This window comes from Homarus americanus, unplaced genomic scaffold (genome assembly GCF_018991925.1).
Source record: "Homarus americanus isolate GMGI-L3 unplaced genomic scaffold, GMGI_Hamer_2.0 scaffold45698, whole genome shotgun sequence".
Lineage (NCBI taxonomy): Eukaryota > Metazoa > Arthropoda > Malacostraca > Decapoda > Nephropidae > Homarus > Homarus americanus.
The window spans coordinates 10,864,076-10,889,682 of record NW_024735554.1 but is presented as its reverse complement, the minus strand read 5'-3'; the positions used below and the strand labels follow the sequence as shown (position 1 = coordinate 10,889,682).

General features: G+C 38.1%; 1 long non-coding RNA gene across 5 annotated transcripts; it reads right to left on the bottom strand.

The window, feature by feature from the left end:
• LOC121871514 lies at positions 1–25,488 on the bottom strand. 5 transcript variants are annotated; one of them, XR_006089885.1, is made up of 8 exons: positions 25,444–25,482; positions 22,845–22,907; positions 18,028–18,129; positions 12,976–13,075; positions 6,746–6,847; positions 3,648–3,796; positions 3,404–3,495; positions 1–221 (listed from the first exon to the last, which is right to left on the bottom strand). It is a non-coding gene; the product is annotated as an uncharacterized LOC121871514 (long non-coding RNA). The 5 variants fall into 5 exon arrangements; XR_006089886.1 differs by lacking the exon at positions 22,845–22,907 and having other exon boundaries at positions 25,444–25,488; XR_006089889.1 differs by lacking the exons at positions 22,845–22,907; positions 25,444–25,482 and adding an exon at positions 25,173–25,191.
• Between the last annotated feature and the right edge of the window lie 119 nt (positions 25,489–25,607).

Genomic DNA, 25,607 nt, shown 5'->3' with positions numbered 1-25,607 from the left:
TGGTTACCACACTTAAATTGTACATTTAAAATACATGAGGCTGCAATATAATTTGTAGCCAAACATAAATATTAAACCATTAAATTCCTCTACTTTATCTTAGAGCATCGAGGTGTGACTGTATTTGCTCCAGCTGATCATAAAGGTTGTACAGCTGGTCACGATCAAACTGCATCACCACTTTCTCTGTGCTTGCTAGTTTTCCTGCATCACTACGAGAGCTGTGTGGGAAAAGTGACAACCATTAGAATAAGTGAGTGCCTTTATGAGAAGTGCAGATCATTGGTGAAAGGTCATATGTGAAAATCCTGTACAAACAGAGGATCATACTTGAGAATAAAGAGCCAGGCATGGATGAGCAAAAGGGGTTACCCATTGCAAAAGTGTAAAGTGTAGGAGGGTTCACCTGTACAGAATGTGGATCATGTGGAAAGGTTTATATGAGTAAGTAATGTAACAGTAGCAGAAGCAGGTCATTCTGGGAGCTTGTGCAATAAATCCCTGCTAAACTGGACTGTGTGGAGAAGAGGAGTCTGGGTTTTCTGAATTTTGGGTTTTTCAGGGGAATGTTGCCTGGGTATAAATTAGCAACCATCAGAGTTGTACAGGTTGACAACCCTTTATCCGAAATTCCGAAAACTGAAAAGCTCTGAAAACCGAAAGTTTTTTTGTGGAGCAATTTTTTTTTTTTTTTTTTTTTACAGGGATTAGCCCACCCAGGCATAGATCACTGACCCACATCGGGGCCTGGGGGGCGAAAATGTAATAGTAATACTAATTATTATTATAATAATACTGTAATAATAATTATAATAATATTTATTCATAGTAAATAAAAATTTTAATTAAAAAATACACCAAAATAAAATAATAATGATAACAATAATAAAAAAATATAATAATAAAATTTATAATAATAATAATAACAATAATACTGTATTAATAAAATAATAATAATAATAATAAAGATATACAAGAATGAAAAAAGATAAAAAAGTGAGAAACACGACCTAGACCTATGAATTATTAGTATTATTAATATAATTGTTATTACATTTTCGCCCCTCAGGCCCCAATGTGGGTCAGTGACTTGTGCCTAGGTGGGCTAATACACATTAAAAAAAAAAAAAAAAAACTAACCATTCTGAAAACCGAAAAATTCCGAAATCCGAAATGCCTCTGGCCCCTAGGAGTTCGGATAAGGGATTGTCAACCTGTAAAAGGTACCAGACTTCGCTACTTAAGTAAAGTATTGTTACATTGGCAAAATGTCAGTAGAAGTGAAAAAAAGTATCTCATTCAAAAAGCACTTACGTACTGAAAATAAAAAGTAACAATAACATTATTAATTGTAGTAATATTAAAAAAAATCTACAGTATGTATATTACAGTATAAAAACAAAGAAGTAAACTCAAGATAAAAATAAAAGATACATAGCATTACACATGTTTATTTGCAAATATTTCTATTGAAATTAATCAATAACAGATTCTTGAAATTATGGCTGTCCAATCAGGATCTTTTAGGCCTAAATATAAGCCCATCATGACGTCAACGTGGACTTATGGTCCGCAGACATAATGTTGTCTCTGCTCGCATTAGGTTAGGATACAGACCTATCTGGCGAGTATCTGAGGCGGGGGGATAACCTGCACTTCTCTTCCTGTAAACTCTGTAACTGTCCCAATGCTAACATCCTTTAAAACTACTGTATTGCCTTGACTGTCCCACTGTCAGGGACCTCCTACCACAGGACGAGTCACTAACCACTATATGTCACCACCTACTTATTTGTAATAATGTAGATTTAATTCTTGTATGTTACCCATGCTTTGGTGGGTGCTAACTCCCACTGTCTTTAAATCAAATCAATATTGTCTCTGTATAACAAGTCATAGCTTGTCCTACAAGACACGAGTACCAATGTATTAGTGTCTGACCGCATCATCTTGTGACTAGTCTTGTTGCCCCCTGGGGTGTGATAAATTAATTAAATAATAAATAATAAGCCCAGCATGACTAAACAAATGCTAACAAGCCACAGACACAGGTGCTAAGCTTGAGAGGTAAGTAACATAATGTTGGGAAAGACCTCAGTAGCTCCATTCCATCCCCTGGGCATGCCAAGTAGCTATCAAGCTCCTTCAATTGAATTTTTGCAACATTTGGTACTGGGGGTGGGGTGTGTGGTACTTAGTTATTTAAGGACAATTTTAAATACACTCACTCAGTCTCAGCCTCTTTGAAATTCATTTTAGGTACAGGTATATGCAAAGCAAATGATGTCTTTACGGGAAGACCAAGCTGCTGAAGGAAAGGTGGGGGAATTCAATGGGAAGGGGGACTAGAGGGTAGGCTAGGTGAGGTGGGTGGTCAAGGTGCTATAATGGAACTTGAATACAGTACTCGAGTAAATTTATTCAGTTACTTTACAACTCTGGCAACCATTTTATGAACATTTAGAGTATCCTGTTTCATCCATATCAAATTAAAAAAGTAAATAAATACAGCTAGTCCCCAAAATATGAGTACCTGACCCACCAACACAATTGAACATCTGACTCACTAACACCCACACAATTGAACATCTGACTCACTAACACCCACACAATTGAACATCTGACTCTAACACCCACACAATTGAACATCTGACTCGCCAACACCAACACAATTGAACATCTGACTCACCAACACCCATACAATCGAATATAAGTCTACCAACACCCCATATATGAATGTCTGACTCGCCAACACCCACACAATTGAACATCTGATTCACTAACACCCACACAATTGAACATCTTACACGCCAACACCATTGAACATTTGACTCACCAACACCCACATATATGAATGTCTGACTCACCAACAGCCACACAATGAAACATCTAACTCACCAACAGCCACACAATTGAACATCTGACTCACCAACACCTACATATATGAATGTCTGTCTCACCAACACCCACACATACTGTATAAGGAAAAATCTTCATATGGTTTTAATATTTCATTATTGATAAATGCATTCTAAATAAAAAAGATGACTTTTCACTGCCACCTTTGCTACCTTCTCATGGAAATACTTACAAAATGAAGGGTAAACACACTCTTATCTTAAATTCAACACCTAGCACTAAGTAAACCAACTCAAATTCCTCACATGCATAAGGTAAAATATAGTCTACACTTAACTTTTCCTGTATGCTAATCACTATTCATTTGGTACCAATTTTAAGGTAAATGCAGTTTCTTAACATCTCTTATTTAAAAGTCTTGGGTTGCAGCAAGGGTGACATCTGACCTTCATTTTAGTCCAAGCTGCCACAGGTTAAGGTTTCCTTGGGTGGTTATATTCATGAGATGCACTAAAAAGACACGGTTAAAGAAATAGAAACATACCTCAGATTAAGCTGCAGGTGAGCTATAGGGTGTGACTGCCGAGCCATACATGAGGAAGCTGTCTGAAGGTGCAGTTCTCCAACATCTTCGAGCTGTTAATTTTTTTTTTATTATTATTATGCATAAAAGAGGTTTGAAATTCTGGACTTCATTTTCATAGCTTGGTTTTGTACAGAGGGATTGAGAAATAAAAACAAACTTATATACGTAATATGTTCTTGGCCAGAAACCTTGAATAACAGACCTGTTTTTCTGAAAGGCTCTGCTGTCGAAGCTTATCAACAATGGGCTTGGCATTTGTTGTCCAATGTTCAGTGAAGATCTCAACTCTATCATGAGTAATGCCAGCAGCGTGTTCCCCTAGGACAGCTGGACGTTTACTCCATGTGCAGCCTGCAGGTAACAGACAACAAAGGAAGACATAAGACTGCCCAGACATATTTCAGCATGCTCTTTCTCCAACTAAAATTATCATCTCTTAGTAACAGATCTCTAAGATTATTAAGTACTGTTTTGCCCGAGCTATTCTTGTTTTAATGTCTTTCCCATCACAACTTAGTTCCTCATAACAAAAATTTTCAACTGTTCAATTTTCCCATTCCCTACCATAAATTATTTTTCTTTGTCAAAGTCCTGATACAATGTAATATTTTCATCAAAATAAATACAGCATGTACAGACATTTCAGATCTTATGTGGATTACGCTCTGAAGAGGGCGCCAGAAATAAAAACGTAACAGCTACCCCCGACTAACAACGGGTTAGGGACCCACATCCAGGTCGTAAGTCGAAATGGTTGTAAGTCGGAAATGCTTAAATAATAAATAGAAATCTAAAATGGAGGTCTTTTTTCTCAGCACCACAATACACTCACTTTTAAGCTTGCAGCCATTTTAAAGTGAATTACAGATGAAAATTTTGTCTGTGTACTGACTTTGGGACTCAAATACGTAATATGACCAAATTTTGGTGCGACTGAGGTACGGCGCGGTGTGGACGAAGTCATAGGTCGTAAGTCGGAGCAGCTGCAGTCAAAATTACCCTGAAAATCCCTTAAATCACCAATAAAGTACATGTTCATATATGTCTTTACTACAATGTTGCTTATAAATAAAGAAAATATAATATAAAACTACAAACACAAATAAATGCAGAGCATGTGTGTGTGTGTTAGTGGTTCTCCTCACCCTGCTGTATGGCAGCAAGACATGGTTCACATACAGGAGGCCCCTCAAGGCTTTTGAAAACTTTCACCAACATAATCTACGTTCCATCCTCAGAGTTCGCTGGGAAGACAAGAGAACAAATGCCAGTATTCTCGCTGACACCAACTGTAGGAGCATTGAGGCTACCATTATTCATGAACAACTACTGTACAGTATGTTGGACTGGCCATATCCGCATGGACGACAGTAGACTGTCAAAGCAGTTACTTTAAAGTTACCTAATGAATGGTAAATGTAACACTGGCAGACAACGGAAAAGGTATAAGGATAGTCTTAAAACAGACTCGGAAAAGTGCCAAATTGGCCCCTTCACCTGGGAGACGATCACTCCACACCATAGTGCTTGGAGGAGCACCACATGAGGTGTCAATACTTTCAAGTTAGCTCCACAGATACTGAGGCAGACAAATGCTATAAGAACAGCCCAGTCTCAACCATTTGCAAAATTATCAATAACTTGTAATAAACCAGTGTATTCACTCAGTAAATATTTCTTGCACTGTCACTATGCTGAAATTCCTGTAGTTTGAGCTTTTCTCCATCTAGTTATTATATATCTTATTTATATCACTTATGTTATTTGTATATTATTTGAAATTTGAAACCCATTCCCCAATTATGTAACTGTATATTTTCAGCCTTCTGGGTCAAGCTCTTTCAATAAACCGTTAATTATTATTATTATTATTATTATTATTATTAAATGCCAGCACCGGAAAGACACTGTCTCCGCCCCTACTGCACTAGATGTAGCCCTCCATATGTGCAACATTTGTGGACAGCCCTGCTGATCCCGTATCGGCCTTTCGAGTCACCTCAGAGCTCACCAAAGAAGGTGACATCCTTAATAACTCATAGTACTGTATCATAGCTGGATGATCGTCATACTCGATTCCGAGTGACAGCAAAGTAGTAATTAGTAGTGTGTGTATGAGGGGGGGACAATGACCAGTTCACTCTACATAAAATTTTTATTGCTGTGTCATAAAAAGTGGTACCGGTATTAAGCTTGAAACAGAAAATAAAACTACCATTAATGCTGCCAGAAATAATTAAAATTTTTATGCTGTTGAAACATATGTACAGTCCCCTTCACAAGTGCATCAGGTTTTGTGCAGTGTGGCAATCCTGTGTTTGTTTACATTCAACAGAAGGAAACTCGCAATAGTAAACATTCTATGGAATTAAAGTAAAACAATATTGAAACAAGTATGTCGATGTAATGATTTGTGGAATGTTTTTATGATAAGCCCCTGTAAATGCACTAGTGAAGGGGACTGTACATGAATAGTATAACAGTATGATATGCACAATTCAAAACATAACACATACCAGTCAGCTGTGGCCTATGAAAGATGGTAATGCATGTTGCCATTGTTACATATACTAATGAAACTATAAAAGTTTTGGAAAAATTATTTCAATATACAGTATACTGTAATGTGATTTAGAAATAAAGAAAATATAATATATAAATTATAAAATAGGAATATAAAGAGCATGAGTGTGTATTTTGTGTGGGAGGTGATCGTAAGTGTGGAAGCAGTGAGTAGTTTGTCAATCGCACATCTGGTGACTCGGCTAGTTAGGCCTATTTCAGTTTAAATGCCCACCACACAACCACCTCTGCTGTAAGTTTACTTTATCCTCTTTGCCACTGATTGTCAAGTTGATTTCAGCAGAGAATATTTAGGAAAAATAATGAAAACATAAAAAAGCAAAAATTATACAAGATAATGCACACACATTGCATCACAACTCAGCTGATATGCGTTTTCTGCCGACTGACCCTTAGTAACTGTTGCTAAGGGTCAGTTGGCAGAGGCACACAACCCAAACCTCCTCCCCTGCTGAGTACACGTGGCAACTGAGGCTGAGAGAGGAGCAGGTGGAAGTATCTCCCCCAGCCGTTTTTTTTTCCTAAGCCAAGTGAGAAAAGTCGAGTGTGTAGCAGTTAAATGCACGTAAGATGCGACATGAATGTATCCCTTAAAGTAGTTGAGCAAAACAAAATAACTATGTGTGAGCAAGAAGCTGAATGTGAGGTTTGAGTTTGATTTCAGTTGCTTCCCATGTATAGTTTATCATTAGACTCTATACAGTACTCCATGTTTACTTGCTGAATGATGTGCAGGATAGTGTGGATGAGCTGCCTGGTCTGGTCCCGGGTGTGACCCAGCGATACACTAAGTTTCTCCTCTTCTTCTTCAGTAAACACCTGTAAATATATTTTTCAAAATATCATTAGAATAATAAGTTTTACTGGTTATTGAAACTACTAAATGAGAAAACATGAATTACTGTGCTGTTAAAGATAAGTGGTAGCTGAAAATTATCCTTAACATATGTGTTACGTTTCTGTATTTACAGTAGTAGGGAGAAACTTGAGGAACTTTCTCCAAGCAATTTGTGCATACCTAACATTTCCACTTCCTCCTGTGTCAATGAACCAGAGATAATATACTGTATAGAGTAACAGCCATCAACTGTCTTCATTGTACAGTACTGTACTGTAAAGTATTAGCAAATATAACAAGCTTTCCTCTGCTAGTGTCTACCAGTTAATCATTTCTCATCTACCACAAAAAGAAGACTCATTATAATCCTCTAAGGTTGTGTCAAGTCTGATAAACTTTGGTGGTTTCTGTGTAATGTGCAATAAAGGAAAACTGAAGACAGATGGAGAGCAACCCTATAGTTCCCTTTGTTTTATCCCTAAATTAATCTCCGTTATATTCTTCTTAATGAACATCACTACCAATACTGTACTTGTCATCTTTAACCTCCTCCAGTATCTCATCTTCAGTATAATTTTTCATTTGTTAGTTAGATTTTTCAGTTTTGTATAGTTTTGCAAAGTCCATTATGACAATTTTCCCTCAGAATCCTTATCTTAATCTTATCAGCATTTACCCTCAACTTGCTTCTATCACACATATGTCAAAGTTGTTGACCATCTTTTTTGGTTCCTGTTCACTCTATGCAAAAAGCACATCCACACAAGACATATTATTAGTAGCCACACCCCACCTTCCAGCTCCAGACTCACTCTTGCCCTCTTCATCCATGCCTTCAATTCCCCTGCTATTGTCTCCATAAACAAATGGTGATTTACAAGTATAAAGTGGTGATATACCTGTACAAGTATAAAAATTTATATGAAGTTTCAATATGGGTTAATTATCAAATCTATCTGATTGAATATTCAAAATTCCAGGATAGCGACATTTTCCAAAATGGCCACCAAATGTGGATGTCAGAATTTCCTTAATGGAATAAAAATTATTGTGTTCATTAATTCAGTTGATTCCAGTGATGATTTCCGTGTTTTTGAATATGTAGAATTTGGATTCTGTGTTTAAAACTCTGAAATAAATAACATTAAAATGAGACATGCTTATAGAGAGTGAATGTCACCAGGGCACACTGGTGACAACACTGCTGTGAAACACAGCATGGGGGTTCACGTGTCAGCTAAGTATGAAACTCATAGTAAAGATTAATATGCAGTACAGGTATACACAAGTAATACTTAGTGTCCCAAATGTTACCTAATCAGCCTCAAATAAAGTTAAGTAACCACACCTGAGTAGAAAGGATGTGCAAGCATGGAAAAGCCGAGCCAAGGATAATGGGGTTAAAGTTATCCGGATGGTGAACAGATCGCAATGGACTTAAATGATACTGGATGAATGATTGGGCTAGGTGTAGGGCAAAGCAAGACCCCATTAGATGTGTACTATATTGCCATGTCTGCATTTGCAAAGACGAGGAAAAGATTACTTATTGACATGCTCCATGAGCAAGGTATTTACATTTCCTATGATAGGGTTCTAGAAATATCTGCCCAACTTGGTGATGCTGTTGTTTCCCAGTATGTAGAAGATGGAATTGTGTGCCCACCTGTTTTGAGAAAGCATCTTTTTGCTGCAGTAGAAAACATAAATCATAACCCAACTGCAACTACAGCACACACACATTTCCATCATACCAGTATCTCTGTTCCCCAGCACCTGAGCTTTAACAATCTTGGTGAGGAACGTGAGCCACTTCCAGTGAAAATGTTCCTGAACTTCCAGACTCTTTCACTAATGTTCCTCCAACACAAATCATAAAAAATTCTTCACTGCCACCAAGCCAGACACAGCTATTACCAGTTCTTTACTCTAAAAGACAATGGATGATGGATGTGTCAATGGTGCAAGACTTGATTCATTTGCTCGCAAACAGAGATCATATAATGCAATTCCACCAACACGGTCTGCCATAAAGAAGCATGTAAAGCGTCCAGCCTATCAAGGTGGAATGATTTGGGGTCAGGCAACAGTAGCCCAACTGGACATTCCAAGTCCTGCTAACTGGGGCTGAAAAAAAAAAGGAGATATGTGACAAATACACTGGACAGACCTTCCACCAATAGCAGCGAGCTGCCAAGAACTGACCAAGAGCTCTTGCAAGAAAGACTGAGGACAGCGATGTAAATGTGTCCGCTCTGGTCTCCCTTGCACAGATCTGTGTGGATGCACAATGCACATGCCAGCAGCTGTAAATAGGAAAGACTTCTTATAACAATATCTCCCAAGGATATTTGCAAGATATAAACATGTTTCTCACTGTTTAACTAAGATCACTAACACTTACTATTATGAAAAGAAGTAAAAGTATGTGCATCATCTATCTTTATGTGTAGAGTATATGGTGTTAAGGCAATGAGTTTTGAGTGGCCAGCCCACAGCTAGAATCAATTTGTGTCTCCTGTGAAGTTACGGGGTAGCAATTCAAAACTGAAGTGTGTTTCCTTGATCTACAGAACTCAGAGAATCTGATGAATGCATTGAAATTACTGTCAGTTTTGTATTTTAAATCCTCATTTATATTGAGGAAATAAGTTTAATTGTAGAAAAGCTGAAAGGTAATACTAGATTCCTGGGTAGAATGGATATTGTGGTGAGAAGCTCCGCCCACAATGTGATGGCCAGCCTCAGCACTTGACATCAATTTAATTCTTGCATAGCAAAACTCGAACACTGATTAGAATCTAAACGTTTATCTTAAAAAATTAATATAAGGTCATAGTCTAATTTTCATAAGCCAATGTGTACAGTAAATGAGACCGATAAATATGTCTGTGAAATTCCCGACATAGTAACCCAGGATGCATAAAAAGGGAGCGCGGAGTTTGAATCATTCACTTTGAACGCCCTTCCCTCGTCATCCAGGTATGTTACTGTCTTATCGTCTTATTCAGTGAATTTGACTTCGATGAATTGTGTTGAATATGTCAGCGTTCCTGTTAACATAATTGAAGTCTTGTGTGTAGAGGCGTCATTTGGGGGACGGTTACCCCCCTCAAGCTCACCAGGGGTGCCTCCACGGCCAAATTATAGGCTCTTAAAAAAAAGCCACCTTACAATTTGTGGATTACTGATATAATGAACTGCTTACAGTTTTAAATTTTTTAGAATAATTTGATTGAAATAATAATGACAATGAATTATGACAAAAAGATTATCTATGACTAAAGTCTGATGTCACAGTAAATAAGCTAAAAACAAATGAGCTCCGGAGTATCGGTGCTTGTGATGGGCTGCAGTCCTCCTGCCTCCAACTGAGAGGGTAAGGACAGGGACCTGACAAGGGGGTTGGGTTGTTAATCTTCATATTGTAGAACAAATTCTTAGTGCTACCAACAGTCTGTCAGAGCAGCTTTAGTCACATGACATTCTAATTTCTGATGCATGTTCTCTCATTAACTCGACCAGGAATGAATTAATGTTGCTAAAAATGAGGGAAGATAACAACGAATTCAGAAGGTCTCTTCACATCTCAAACATTTCCTCATAGACACAACCAGTGGGAAAGTAATGTTGAGGTTTCTGGCAGCACATCTTTCATTCTTGCAATGAAAGCCAAAATAGATTATTTTTCCATATTAGACAGGTTTATTTCAGATCTTGGTTGGCGCTTCTGAGAAAACATGTCCCTTTTGACAGCTATTTTGTCCTTTGACTGTAATTCAAGAAACATTTTAGAATTAGGGTGTGGATGAAATCCTTTTATATTCCCAAATTTCTGTTGCCAAAAGACACTTTTCTAACAAAAGTGAAAAGTCATAGAATCTGACTCACTTGTATGAAGAGCCAGGACCTTTACAGTTAGCTTATTCTGAAAATTTGAAAATTTAGAAAATAATCATCACTCTTCTAGTAACCACTGCTGGTAATGAGCGATTGTTTTCTGTGTTGGGTTCGGTGAAGCACTATTTACGAACTACTGTATGAAGAGAGATGATTGACTGAATGACTTACTTCTGATGGCTGCTGAAAAAGAAGTGGTCAAAATTTTTGATGTTTTGATTGATGATTTTGCAAAAAATGACATTCAGAAGATATCCTCTACTACATTAGATATAAATTTCAAAACTTATTGCTTAACAATTTGATAGCTAACTGCAAATAAGTGAAAAAATAAACCTGTCTAGCTGATACCATTTAATCATTCTTGGAAATATTTTTATATTAATAAAGTGCATTGTGTGTACACTGTGTTAGTTTTTTAGGAGCATTTAATAACTCTTGACTTATGAAGAGCCTCTCACTGCCTTCTTTGCTCCCCCCCCCTCAAGCCAACCTGAAATGACGCCTCTGCTTGTGTGTTAACATAATTCTGTTCGTGTGTCATCTGTTTCCTAGCACAAGACATGTTTTGTGTCATTTGTATTTTGTTTCCATTTCATTCACTCCGAAGCCCTTACCCTCATCACCCAGGTTCTGTGTGGGTTGCTGGAGCTGCCAGGAGGCAGTGGCCATTTGCCAATCGGATGTCTGACGAAGGATGTCTTTAATTCGTCAGGATTAAGATCCTGAATTGATGGCGCCAAAAAGTCATAGGCCTACAGGTGCGGCCATGTACGGGAGGCATGGGTCGAACCCAGGATGAGGCGGAACCTATCCGCCACGTCACAGAGTGCACACGCCCGGCTTTTTTTGTAGACAAAACACAGGGCTTTCTTGGCGCAAGCCGTGTGGTGGTAACATCTTGTATGTATCAGTAATTGTTGTCTCAGGAATATGATTTCTACCTGGTAAATAAATACCAATGTATCCTGTGATTTGAGGAGTGTAAAAAGGTATAAAATTATTGAGAGATGAGAGGTAAGGTGTACAGGGTATCACTGACCCAAGGAGTAGTGTGAAGAATAATAATAATTACTGTACATGAACAATCTTGTGACAGGTGCTTGTGGAGTGCTATGACCTGTTAGTATAAGTAGTACAGTAATGTAATTGAAGTGCGGACGACCAGTCCTTGTTGTATGACTGACTCATGGAGTCATGATAACTGTGGATGCCTGAGTAACCTGTATCCCCCAGTGTTGAGAGTAATAATAATTACTGTACATGAACAATCTTGTGACGGGTGTTTGTGGAGTGCTATTAAGTGTTAGTATTGTATAAGTAGTAATGTAATTGAAGTGGACGCCCAGTCTTTGTTGCACGTCAAAATCATAGAATGTTACCAGTAACCTATAGTACTTTTGACTCAACATTGGTCCTCTTAATGGGAATACTTGTTTGGCTGATGTGGAAGTAAGGTCAAGTGGTCTTTGAAGTTATATAAGTGTTAATGTAAATTTGGCCAAGTCTTGAGTGAACCCCAAAGGGTGATTCACAGGGTATGTTCTGGTAGTGTCTGGTAATTCAACTTAATTTTAAATAAACTATCTTTATTGTATGATGGGGGTATTATTCTCCTGCAGTATTTACCTTTGTTTCTCCCTATACCTTGATACCATTAAATAAACCCACATGCCCCAGCCCTCAACACATTGCTACCACCGTCCTGTTACTATCACCGTGGTTAAGTGATTAATGTTATATTATACAGTATGTTCTGATAGAAAAACCTTGGTGGTGGCAGTCACAGTGAGTATTGAAGCTTGTAAGGTAACAAGGTGTTTCCCAAGTAAGCCCTAGATCAAAATATTACTAGATAAGAGACAAGTATAGAAGAGAACAGTAACATAAAGAAATACTTTGAGTGAAGTGGAAAGAAAAGATGGAAAAGAAAAATATAAACAAGTATAAATGAATAAATAAGAAAGAAAAGAATAAGAAATAGATAAATAACCAGAAATAAAGAAAAAATAAGAGGAGTAAAATTTGCTTCCGTACAGTACTGTACTCAGTGGGAGCAATGATAAATGAAATTCCCTAAAATCCTCCAGGCATGCATTAACTGGGATACTGGGCTGAATCACTAGTTACAGGATTTATCATCAAACCTGACAAAAGTGAGGGATAAAAAACCAAAACTTTGTGTACAGTACTTGCACCATCTTCTGACCTGTGAGCGTCCAGAGCTGAGGGCAACACAAACACGTCCCATCACTCCATTGACTTTGCTGATATCTGTGGCATTTACAAGAGATATCCCCTCTTGTAACCTGGGTAATAAAATAGTCAAATATAAGGTACAAAATACAAAACTGTGCAGTTTATTCTTGAAGAATGATGCAGAATAATTAATGAAAGAGAATATGATGTACTATTGTAGACCTACTGTCAGATAGGGTCAGTTTTATTAACTGTAGCAATACATTGTAACTACTGAGAAAAACACTAGTAAAATTCATATACAGTATTTTCTCGATTAAACAAACTAATTCGAGCCACCCCTTACCCTTAAATCAAAATTTCTGTTATTCGCTAAATCGAGCCCGATTCCATTAAATTCCACGCCAAATGTGCCGCTTGGTGCGTGGAGTTTGTTTATATCCACTCAGTCTTTGTCCTACCGTCACCGCGTGTGTTGTTCACTGCTACCTCTCGGTCTACACCTCGGTCAACTAACTACTGTGCTTAGACATCATGCCAAGTCTCTCAGAAGTCACAGAAAGGAAGTGGTGTGGGGAAGAAAGTCAAAAGAGTGCAGCTATCAATTGAAAAAAGTTTGGAAATCATAGAAAAAATTGAAAACAAACACTGACCCCAATAGTTTAAGGTAAGCCATGAATAATGTTTCTATGTACATATCACGAGTCTGAGGCGTCTCCGTAGGTGTGAGCGTATTAATGGACTTAATCTCGATTTAGCGAACTAGTTCACAAAATCGAGTGAAAAATAATGGAAAAAATTCCTTCTGCTAAATCAAGAGTTCGTTATATCGGATTTCATTAAATTGAGTAAACAATAAGGAAAATAAAACATTATTTTAAATTGATTTTTAACATAAAGAAGCCAAATGCCAAAAGGCAGTCTGGATGTAGGTAATGAAAAATTTCATGACTTCTTGTCAAGTATTTGTGGAGTAGCAGAAACAGCCTACTTTCATTAACCTCTTTGCTTTCTTTCCAGCAAACTCTTCTATCAGTTCATAATAGCCAGTTCCTTTTCGATGGAGAGCATAGTCAATTCCACTCAACCTCCCTTAAGACATAGTTGTCCTTAGATAGCTTTATATCAATTTGAATTTAGAAAAACTTCACTCCCCTGATGCCACTGTGACCGTCAACAAAATTCAATATGCTATTTCTGCATTAGGGAAGGAACCAATGAGAGATTTTAGAAACTGAAGGAATTGAAGTGCATTTATTGTTTCTAAGGAAATGAGTTCTCAGAGTACTCGAAGCTCTGAAAATAACTCGGCTTCATCAATATCGTGAGAATTTCCAACACTCAATAGCTTGTCCAAAGCAGAGTTGTGCTCAGCTAGGTACTGCACAGCTGCTATAATACCGGTTAGAACTGAGTGCCAACGTTCCTTTTCTTTATTCAAGTCTTGTAACATGCACATTACCTTTGGTATTCACTGAACACAACATTTTTTTCACTTCCACCCATTTAGTGAAGTTGAACAAGTGTTCATTTGATGACTCAAGAGATTTTATTCTTTCACTAGAATGCTTCTTATCAACACAGCATTTTTCCATTAATTTTTGTGTTGCATTTGAACTGTATAATTACAGTACAGTACTAACCAGGAAAGCGCGAGGCCTGGGGCCACTGAGCAGCTCATTAGCAGCTTGGGCGGTTGGTCACATTTCTGTTATGCACTGTTGGCAAGTACTGGGCATGCACCGGCTCCTGAATGTATCTGAACCTGCTCCAGTGTTGATCAAGTCTGGTCTTGAAACAGCTCACACTCAGTGCCGTCACAACACTCTCTGGCAGGTTGTTCCAAGAGTTCACAATTCTCACTCCGAAAAAATTTGCTCTCACAGTTTTCTGGACTTGTGGCTTCTTCAACCTTGAGCTGTGACACCTTGTGGGGCAGGCGTCTGCCAGCTCCAGGTATGTACACAGTGGACCTGAGTACAGTATCAACATCTCTGGATATGACAGGAGATTAACTGAGCCTCACACAGAGAGTTCTATCTCTCGTAAATTTTTAATGCTGTTGAACTAGTGTATTACTAAACTTGTTATGCAATTAAAGACCTTCGTTGTTGAAGCACAGTAATGACATTAAAATATCAACAACAATTGGACCTGAACTTAACTAAGTCAAAAGGGTGTACAGACAACCAGATGTCAGTCAACATGAGGTGACAGACACTAAGAGGATTAAGGCAATTAAGGAGTTGTCCTAAGGCAAAAAAGGGGGAATTTGGCATGAGCACCAGAACCAACAAATACCTTTGATGTACTATACATATCGTGAGTTTCACAAAGATATTGTGAAACTCACGAGGCCACTGTACAGTGGTCCCTCGGTTAACGAGATTTCGGTTAACGAGATTTCGGTTAACGATTTACCTTCCATAAGATTCTTAACTTCGGTTAACGAGCAATCCCTCGATTAACGAGTTTTTTACGAGCCGACTTCAACATGTTTTCGCTTGCATTTGGCGGTCCACCAGCTGTAGTATTAGTCCGCCAATACAGTAATCGGTTTTAGGCTTAAATTCCTTACTATTTTAGTAAATATCAAGAAGTTTATACTATTCAATAATTTTAAAAGTTTAATATTAACTTTTTTAGTCATTTTAACAATTATTGAACATAATTGAAGGTAAAGAAACTAGTTTCTGGTGTGCCATCCAGCCTGTTAACACACCAGACAGGCATTAGTCTCTCTCTGTTTTCAGTGGAGGTAACATCTTGCTTGAGACTCTCTTCAACTAAACGCTTTTTTTCTGTGTTTCCAAGCAGATTATTGGTCATTTTGAAATACATTTTACATATTGACAATATTTAATGCAGTGCAGTGTTGATTTAAAGAAAATATTCTTGAAATACACCAAGAGAACTAAAATTTTATGGGTGAAATGGTGCCATGGGGTGACTTCTCTTCCACCCCAATGCCTTCTCTTCTTCCTTCTCCTCCACCCCATTCTAATTCCCATCATCATCATCCAGGAGCCTTCTACATGCACACCTCAAAGTAAGTGTACTTTTCTACCTTTTTTGTTGAATTTAGACAATTTTCGGTGAGCTGGAACCAATTACAGTGGTCCCTCGGTTAACGAGCACAATTCGTTCCAGCAGGTTGCTCGTTAACCGAAAAACTCGTGAACCGGAATCTCGTTAACCGAGGCGCTCGTTAACCGAGGGACCACTGTACCCAAAAACCCATTGAAACAATGGTTTCGGTTAACGAGCAACCTGCTGGAACGAATTGTGCTCGTTAACCGAGGGACCACTGTACTGTTACTGTGTAGTGTACAGTGGTACAGTATATATTTTTTTACTTACAATATACAGTACTGTACATGTACAGTAGTGTTTGTATAAATAAATACAATTGCTGTGTCTATCCGACTGTAGCTAAGCCTCCATAGCAGCGGTACTCCTTGTGAGATGCATGTTAGCTTAGACATAGAAACAGTCACCAGTGGCCGGAAAAATTCTGTAGATACAAAATTTGGGGCTAAGAAAATTATTTTTAATCCCCGGATATCTCTCAAACCTGGAAGTGCTCTGCACCCTTTGTTCCAGTTAATGGGGAGATCACGGTATACCTTTTTATTATCATTATTATTACACAGCACAGTCCAGGTACAGGATCTTCTCTGTTTCACGTACTGCACACAAAATTTTTTTATTTGTTTCTAATGTAGATTTTTATGCTAATTCCAAAAAATTGATTTTTTTTTGACAAATGAAAAGCCAAAAATTATAGCCCTTTAAACTTTCAATATCATATATTAAAATGTTACAATATGGGGTAAACTATTAAAAAGAATGCCAAACAAACCTTTGAAAACCTTACCAAATCGATAAAAAAGGTTCAAATTGCTTTTAAGTTCAGGGATCCCTTCCTCATCTGAACACCGAAAACTACACCAACACATACTGTACTAGACACCAAAAACATGAATAAGGTGTCTTATAGTTTTAGGATTTTCATAGGTTTGTTTGATGTCTTTACTTCCTCACTCATATTGATCTGCAATGAAAAACATAGACTAAAGCAATTGAGGCTAAAAATCGTAACAATTCAATGTAGAATGTTGAACATTTAAAGAGCTAAAATATTTTTGCTATTCATTTCTCTCAAAAAAAGAAAAAAAATACATTTTTGGAATCAGCATAAGAATCTACATTAGAAAAGAATATACAGTGAACCCTCACTTTACGCGGTCAATTGAACCCACGGCAGCCCGCGTAAAGTGAGAAACGCGTAAAGTGAACAACATAACATATGGGATTAATTGAAATAGAGACCGGGCCGACCCCCAAACTCCACTTTTTCAGACACAATACCTACGTTGTAGTAAAAATAACTTCTTAATTTTATGATGGTATGCACACACAATTAATAATTATGAGAAATATCAATAATATTAGGTTTTTTAACACTTACATTAGAAGAAAAGATGGCTGGGCACACGGGGATGGGGGGTTGGTTCCGAGGCAGAGGGGAGATTATTGGCCCTCACCTGTATTACTTGTATCAATTGTATCACTATCCACCACAGAGGCTTGCAGGGCCTCTTTATCAAACCCCTCAAAGTCCATTTAAGTCCATATCCTCACTATCATTATCACTCTCACTGACTTGGGCCGGCTGTGGCGGGTGGCGGGTGAAGAACTAGGTAATGTTTTGATGACTGGGCGACCTTGTGCGCACCTTGCTCGCGCCGCTCTCCGCATAAAAGGGTACACACACCACGGAAAGTGAGCATTCCGTGTTCGGCAGGGTACCGCGTAAACGCGTAAAGTGGGATCGCGTAAAGCGAGGGTTGACTGTATAATTTTTTTGAGTGCGTTATATGAAACCAAACAGATCCCAGGTGCAATATAGAAAAAAAAATCATGCTACTGTTAAGCATAAAATTGCATGAAAAGTGTACCATTATCCCATACTGTAATTAAGTTTCAGTCATTCTACATATTTACCAGTCAGAACCCAAATAATCAGTAAGTAACAAAAAGACAACATCTTGACACTCACTTTTTGGTTAACTGCAACATCGTGTAGTCACTGAGTTAACTCGATGACACTAACACTGTTGTCTTGTTAATGTTCCTCTTCTTCTACAACACATATGCCTGCCTGAAGTGTAGAAAAAGGATGCCACATTATTTATATGCTCTACCTGTATTTTGCCTGTGATCATTGCCCTCATATATTGTTCATTCACTACTGTAGCAGCAGACATCGAAGTATTTTTAGGTACCACAACTGGGATGTCAATTTTTTTTTTTTACGGGAATAGCCCACTAGGGCAGGGGTCATCAACCCACAACGGGGCCAAACATCTGGAAACCATTGTTTACAAAGTGTTATTTTGGTGCAGGCTGAGATTTTAATTAAAAAATTCATATTTTTGTAAAAAAATATACAGTAATAGGTAATTTTTGTTTTTAAAGTTCATTCATTGAATTAACTACCATAAAACATACATAACCAAAATATACATGTACTGTAATCTAAATGAAAAAACATGATTGACTCATCATACATAGATCCCTTTGACTTATCAGGTGTACCTGCACATTGCATCCTTAGCTATTGCTCCAGAGGTGATAGAACATAGTCTGTTGAATGTGATTGACAAAGGAACTTCACTAACGACAAAATTTGTGAGGGAACATTTGGTAGATCCAGAGCCAGAAAAGGACTGTCAGAGGGAAAGCTCCTATGAGACTCTCAAGTTCCAAAGTCAAAATAATGTCAGAAATGGGGAAAATGGTCAAAACAAAAATGAATTTATTACAATGAAGGGTGAAATTATGTACCTGTACTGTACCTTCATCTCCTTGTAGCGAATGCACGATGAAAGGTACCACTAGTAAGAATCATGTTCTATGAAAACGTACCAGTTCTGTTCATTATGTTTACTGTACACGGGAAGATGCATTCATCGGGGAAAGCTGATATGATGCCATACCTTGAAGGACTTTCAGCCTTTGACAAATTTGTCTCACTCACGGATTGTAATGTGATAGTTTGTGATGGTCATGCATGCATACAAGTCTTCAAGCCTGTTACACAGAATGTTGCTGCCGTAACAACTGAAGATATGGCCAGGAGATTCTTAAATGCAATCCTGTGCATAAGTGCATATTTAGGATTGTGTCAAAATGGTCAGGGTCCACCACAGAAGTTCACTTTTAAAATATTTGTTTGATAATTATAATTGATACATTGTAAATGCTAAATAAAAAAAAAATTTAAATATTGAAGTAGATTACAAGATTTATTGTTTTTATATCACAATTCAAACACAACTATAACACGCAAACTTCAGGTAGAATAGAGGACAATTCAACTTGACAAGAAAGAGCTGACCCTCAGTGAAACTCTTGGGCTGTTTATGTGAGAGTATCAGATCCAGGCGGGATGAAATGGGAGAAAGGCTGACTTGGAGAGTGGCAGTCAAAGTTGATCTCATGTCATCAGGTCAAGCCTGGGTCAAAGTGGCTTTACTTCAGTTCAGGTACCTGATGTTAATCCATTAATGTAATCCGATTACACATGACCCACTCTCTTGTTCTCCCTTGACATCCGGCCCAAGAAAAATTATTTGTGAACTCTGTGACTCTTGAGAGCCTAAGTTTGGGAAACACTGGTCCCGATGATGATAAATTCTTTCTCACTCAAAGAAGGATTACGATATGGAATTGTCATAATGTCAGTTGGATGACTCATTAGCTATAGCCTGAGATGCTTCTTTCACTTTATATTAAAATAGCCATATCCTGGATCACCTTAAGATTACACACCCCTCCTTAATATTAACTATCCATGTTAACTTAACCTAATGCTAACTTAAACTAAACAAACTTAACCCAACCTAATTTTACCAAATCAAATCTACTCTTACCTAACTTAACCTGTCCGCCTCTGAGTTACAGTAGGGTGTTTAATCATCAGGTGAATAAGCTACGGGTGAGAGCTAATCTTTGGGCTATGATCATCATACAGTGGAAATATTTTCTCCAATATTAGTTTGGCAATACAAACGAGTGTTTCCCAACGTCATCCTTTCCACACACATGAAAACTTCCAGGTTACGTTAGGTTTGATTAGGTGGGTTAGGTAGGTACCCGGTAGGTTAGATTGGTAGATTATGCTATATTAAGGTCTATGGGGGGAAAGGAATATGAAAAGTGCGATTCCTCCAACCATTTGGCTTCTTCTTGAGGTAAGAAATAAATTTTTTTCTATAGCCACTTTTTGTTAGGCAGCTGGTTTACCTGGACCTCAGTCTTTTAGTGATACTAAAATACTGTATTATTTTCCCTTATGACATTTCTCATACCCTGTACACATAAAATCAACACTGGATATTTCTCCACTTTCCACCATTTCCTCTAATATGTCATGGAAGCCACACACCCACAACATTGCTAAAGCTGTCTCCCGAAAGCAGGGAATGCTGTACAGATAGCATAGCTACTTCACTGCTGATCAGTTGCTTCAAGTTTATAAGGGATTCATTCGTCCTAACTAGGAGTACTGCTCTCATATCTGGGGCGGCTCTTCTTCTGTCCAACTGTTAGATAGGGTGGAATCAGAGACATTTCTACTTATTAACTCTCCTCCTATAGTTGATAATTAATCTCTCTTCCCTGCAGTGTCGCTTCACTCTCTCTCTCTTTTATGGGTACTTTAACGGGCAATGTTTGGTGGATTTGGCATCCTGTGTACTAATGGCAAGACATTGGGCTCGTAACACTCATCTTGCCCACGATGCCCACCATTTCTGTGTGAATGTCGGTCACACTAGAATAACCAGTTATAGTTCACCCTTCTTTCCTCACACAACCAAACTGTGGAATGCTGTGCCTTCTTTCTGTGTTGCCATCTTCTTACAATCTGTCTCACTTCATAAAGCTGGTTTTTTGGCATCTTCGTGGTGTAGATTATTCGTCTTTTTCTCTTCTAATTTAAAATTTCTTTTTACTCTTATTTTTTCACTCCCCCCAGTCCCTTTTAAAACATACATAATGACACTGAATGGATTTTTATTTCCAATTATCTATTTAATAGTTTGTGAATAATGTTTCCACAAATCTTCATACAATTCCATCAACTACTCCTGATATTAGTCTAAATTTTTTTTACTATTTTAGTTTCGGTCATCTGGATATCTTAGAAATTTAGGTTAGTTTAGATATCGTTCCTGAGTTCTATGGCTAGGTTAGGTTGGTTAGGTTTGATCAAAATCATTCAAAACACGTCAAAAACCGCCAGAAAGACATACCAGGAGTTTGGATATCTAAATACAGTGATGGGTAAAATTTTAGTTTCGGTCATCCCTGAACAGTACAGCGTATTTAGATATCCAACCTAACCTAACCAAACATAGCCACAGAAACCAGGAACTATATGTAACCTAACTGGCCCAGACCCCCCCTTTCTGGTGGGAGTTAAATTCCTAAGATTTCCCAGATGATCGAAATGGAAATTTTACCCAAAAATCTCCCTAACACACAACTGGACACATATCCACAGCTGGTAATTATTCCAATAATGATCGCCCAATGTTTTTTATTGAAAATGGGTTTAAAAATACCCAGTTTTCACTGATTTTATTAGAGGATACTGTATGTATTGTTGGAAAAAAATGGCTGAAATCATGTGCTAACCTAACCAAACCTCAGAAAACCTTTATCTTAACTCACCTATATCTAGAAAACTAAGTATTTGTCCAAGAAAATGAATAGAAATGAAAGTAAACAGCGTACAAAACTGTGTCTAAGAACACCCCCATAATTACCGAAACGCTGACAGTCACAAGTTGTATACTAGCCCCACAGCCTAAAAACAATGGTAAATTCTTACAACACGGAATGGCCAAGATGCATAAGAATGAATACAGTCCAACTCGGCCAATTGCCAACTCGGCCCACATTCAACTCGGACCATCAAATACCAACTCGGACCATCTTGGATAACCAACTAGAACTTAAAAATTTACACATTTATTTTTGCATAAATGATAAAAGTACAAAAGTACAATAATAAAAAGCAGCATAGATGTACAAACAATACTGATAAACAACCACGTGATGTTATGTTCTCAGTTTTTGGCTGTATTTCCCTGGGAAGGGAATCTGGGATATTGATGTTAGATGCATCAGCAGTCTCTGTTGCTCCAGCAATACAATTAGCTTCCATAATGGCGTCTTCCCAAAGATGTTCTGCAATCCTAGTACTCTCTGCCAAAGGTTGGAGAACTGCTGTATTTCTCTTGGCTAATGACATATGTACAGTGTCTGTAGTTTCTGCCAATTCAGTGAGGTTGTCTTCATGATGATCTATTGTGGATAACTGCGAGCACGGGTGACATCTCCAATCGATGTCCAGCCCCTCTCATACTGCTCTTCTGTAGATGTAACTGCCGTTGCCTGCATTGCCTGTTCCACATATCCGGTGCTGCCAGAAGTTGCAACCATCGCACTGGAGTCCTTCCTGTCGGGGACGCACTCTTGCCATGCATACCAAGCATTGGTTAGCCATGGTCAGGACTCAGAATGTGACTGATCTTGTAATCTAACACCAACAATAAGTGACTTTGCCCTTTACACTTTATAACCAGACGGGAAACTCCAGTAATACTGCAGTTTACAGCAACCACAGAATTCCGGAAATTCACTACACTCAATCAATAGAACTATTTTTTTATGATTATTTTCTTATATTACACTTCCATCGCAAATTGATAATAAGAAGTTATTGAATTTTAAAAAGAGTAAAATCAGAGCACCTGTTGCCCCTACGCTGTTGCTCAAATTGAGTGTGTTCGTATGTTCGCTTACCTCCAGCGCATGTGCCGACGGGGAGCCGCCAATCAATTTGGGGACAGCCGCAGCCAAACAAATCTAGGGCGGGGGAGGCAGCCAATGAAATCCAATAACAAACCTCAACTTTTGATTCAACCAATTAGCATTCAATATTCTAAAAATGAGGAAACTTTAGGGAACAGAGGAACCCACGACATATTCTGGTCCCTGACTCAAAGTAAAGTAGAAATACTGTAACGGCTATCTATACGGTGTTCTCGTGGAGGCTGACCACACGACTCTAGGGTTATTACATAGCGTTTGGGGGTCAGGGGGCTTCGGCTAGGATCACCGGGGGTCCGGGGTGGGGGAGCCCCCGGTAGGGGGTTAGGTAAGGTTTAGTTTTGTTATATGGTATAAGTTAGCAAGCACAGAGTACCCGTACTGGGAATTCAGAACACGCAATCGATAGAACTATTATGAGGGGGGGTAAATTAAAAACGAGTGATTTCCGATAAAACCAAATGTCAGATTTGAACCAATCACATCAAAAACCATCAGAATTTTTTTTTATCAGATTCTTTGGTTGCCATAATCTGCAGTTTTACCGAAACTCCTTCGTTACATATGTGAATCATGAACCATTGATCATGTTCTACTAACATAAACTCATAAAATTCATCCTTCATACCGACTGAACCCTTGGTATTCTCTCATTCACACTCTTCATATTTAAGTGAACCAAAAGAGACATAAAACAAATCGGTTAATATAAAGTTCTAACCTGCGAACGAGTTATTTTTATTACTGTTTATTTTCTTACATTATTTTCATCAGTCAGTTGTGATATGATAATCATTTCTTGTGGAAATTGTTCGTTTCATGGATAATTAAGCGCCTAGGCGCGCACTAGTTTATCTTGAGTGTCTTATTTTTACTTTTTTCTTTTATCCTCTTCAGCACTGATCGGCTCGTTAGCCGCTAGGGCGAGCGGTCACGTCTCTGTTATGCAGCGCTCAAGAGGAGTCTCGTCTCTTCCCCGCGGCAGTTTCATTTTCAGCATGACGAGTGAAGGTTATCACCGGTCTTATATGGACATAATTTGCGAATTTAGGGATAAAGACAACAAGACCCTAAAATAGAACTGGGTTTGTGTGCTAAGTCAGTTGCTGTTTGGGTATTATTGCATTTCTGCGCACAACATTCCTACCCCTAATCTATTGTCATATTCGAATAAGACGTCTAATTATAAGATCATTTTCTTCTATTACATTACCGTCGCAAATGTACAGTATAATAACGGAGATAGCGTATCCAAAATTTTCTTCCATTAATCTTCTGCCATTATCGCCTACCTCACCTCCCACACTGAGTGTCTCCTTCATAAATCATCACGCGCATGCGTTCTCGTACACGTCACGCGGCCAATCAAAAGCGTTATTTTATTTTTGGCAACCAATTAAAATGATTTGTGGTTTAATTCGCAGTATTTTTGGCCCAATCAAATTTTATTTTTATTTTGGGTCTCAAATTTCGAAATTCAAATTTATTTCCGACCATGAAAGTCTGCGATGGGTGTCACTTCGATTATATGGAGTTGATTGTGAGATTTGGGGAAAAAACGAAGAAACTATAGCATTTTTTCGATCTCATGGTGTTCTCCCAACCTCGGTAAAGTGTGTTAAGTGCAAGAATGAATGTAAATATCGTCAAGAACCCCCCCGTTAAGCAAACATCAGCGTCAGCAACCTGTACTAATCTCAGAATCCAACGACGAACGAGAACCAGGCCAATAAGGTAAGAAATTAGTGATTCCATCATATGGTTAGAGTCGGTTAGGTTAATTTAGGCCAATTTCCAAAGGAAATGAAGGTCATAACCGATCTAAACACACATAAATACACTAGAAAAACATATTTTTTTACTGTCTAACAAAGTTGTGTGTATTTAGGCAAATTTACCATTGTTTGGAAGCAATCATCCATCACTTCATTGACGCTGTGGCTCCCGTTTCTCGCCATTTCAATAACAAATCACTCAGTACGCGCCGATACATCTCACATCCAGAAAATGCCTCAAATTTCAACATATCATAGTAAGTTCTTCCTGTTTAATATACCGCCCCAAGATAAGGAAGTTAGGTAAGGTTTGTTTGGTTAGGTCTGTTTTTCATCCCCACAAATGTTAAGTAATGTTTATTTTTAAAATACTGTATCCCTTTTTTAACATATTTCCACAAACTACAACAGTGTTCACTATAATATAACAGTGAAAATCCGGCGTTTTTATAATTGTTTTCAATCAATTTCACTCGCAGGTTAGTCCTATATAATTACCAAACAAATCTCAAACTCATTCCTGAACCTCTACTCAGCTAGTTGTTTGAAGTGTGCAAGGTGAGCCTAGTTAGTAATGTGTGGGCCCAATTGGTTATTAAGATGGGTCGAGTTGGCTTACTGGGTGGGCTGAGTTAGAGATACACCCATAAGAATAAGGCAAAATATCCACTACCTAAGAAAAATAATGCAATAAATGACGTGACGCCCTTCATCCACACCTCTTTATATATAATTTAAAATAATATCCTGAATAAAGTAAATAAAAGTAAAGTTTATCCCGGGAGTAATTCTCTTACACTAGTCTTGTTTACAATGTCCGCCCACTAACAGGGTTGCCAACTCGGATCTTCACATGTCGCTAGGCTGGTACCTAAAAGTAGCTAAATGTCGCTAAATCTTCCATGGAAAGTCGCTAGCTATTATTCCCCCCTTCAGTAATTTGATGCAAATTATATTTTCA